General features: G+C 35.6%; 1 protein-coding gene across 7 annotated transcripts in view; it reads right to left on the bottom strand.

Moving 5' to 3' along the window:
* Positions 1 to 1,398, bottom strand: part of LOC106870348 (protein retinal degeneration B-like) — a 139,610-nt gene that overhangs the window by 86,804 nt on the left and 51,408 nt on the right. Inside the window, exon 1 of one of the 7 annotated variants that reach the window (XM_052976994.1) lies at positions 611 to 1,221. The exons of the other annotated variants lie outside the window; for them this stretch is intronic. The gene's annotated coding sequence lies outside the window, so the exon portion shown is untranslated. Of the gene's footprint in view, positions 1 to 610; positions 1,222 to 1,398 lie in introns of those variants that run through there. 7 annotated transcript variants of the gene reach the window in all.

The raw sequence follows: 1,398 nt of genomic DNA, 5'->3' as shown, positions 1-1,398 counted from the left end.
TATATATATATATATATATATATATATATATATATATATATATATATATATATATTATAAACATACATATATAGACATATTTGTGAGTGTGTGTGTGTGTGTGTGTGTGTACCTGCATGTTTGCATGTGTGTTCCATAATCTAAATTTGAAGAACTGTGCAATCTGTCTAACATGTGCTGCAAATTAAACAAAAATGTGTAAAGTGTAAAATAATATTAATTAAGAAGAGATGAAATTCAAGCAAGGTTGGTAGAGGTGCGAGGATGTACCCAGCCAATTTCAGCAGATTCTGCTGACACTTTAGTAACAAATACCAAATATTTAATCAGGGTAGCCTGCTCCAACATCTTTCATCTACTCAAAAATATATATATTTACTATATATATATATATTATCTACACACACACACACACACAGAAATACACACACACACAGGTGGATAGACAGACAGATAGATAAATAGATAAATAGACAGACAGACAGACAGACAGACAGACAGACAGACAGACAGACAGACAGACAGACAGACAGATAGATAGATAGACAGACAGACAAATAGATAGTTAAACAAAGATAGATAGAGATAGATAGACAAAGATCAGACTGACACAGAACAGGCAGTTAAGTAATCCATCATTGTAGCCTGGAATGCATTGCTGAAGGGAAGTTCACTGTTCTTAGGTAATCCACAACTCCAAAAATGTCCAAAAGTATCCAATGATGAATGGAACCTTAAGTATGGTGTAAAAACATAATAAAAAAACAGACGAATGGGTTATCTGGTTCTACTACAATTGTTTCATTAAGAATCTTTTTTGTAATGTAATCATGGTACATCACAAAAAAGACTCTAGAGTGGTTCCTAACCAGAGTTCATATGGCCCTTGGGGATTCATATAAGAGTTTTGGGGGTCCAAACAACAAAATAGTGAATTGGGGATCCACAGCAGTATTTTAACCCTTTAGCATTTTAACTGGTCACATCCAGCCCAAATATGGCTCCTGTTTTAAGTTCAAACTGACCTGGTCTAGCCTTTTGCACCTACCCTACAATGTTGTTCTAAAAATAGACAATACCATCATCAAAAGCTCAAAGCTACAAGATAAACCATGATTAATTCAAAACAATATGAATAAATAAGCTTTGCATTTGGCAGAGTAATTTGAACACTAAAGGGTTTAAGGCCCTGGAAAAAAATTTGCCTTAGGAGCGACATCTATTATAATTAGGCACAGGAGCGGCTGTGTGGTAAGAAGCTTGCTTACCAACTACATGGTTCTGGGTTCAGTCCCACTGCATGGCACCTTGGGCAAGTGTCTTCTACTATAGCCTCAGGTCAACCAAAGCTTTGTGAATGGATTTGGCACATGGAAACTGAAAGAAGCCTGTCGTATA

This window comes from Octopus bimaculoides, chromosome 26, assembly GCF_001194135.2.
Source record: "Octopus bimaculoides isolate UCB-OBI-ISO-001 chromosome 26, ASM119413v2, whole genome shotgun sequence".
Taxonomy (NCBI): domain Eukaryota; kingdom Metazoa; phylum Mollusca; class Cephalopoda; order Octopoda; family Octopodidae; genus Octopus; species Octopus bimaculoides.
Note: the sequence above shows the minus strand (reverse complement) of the source record. Positions and strands in the feature narration are given on the sequence as shown.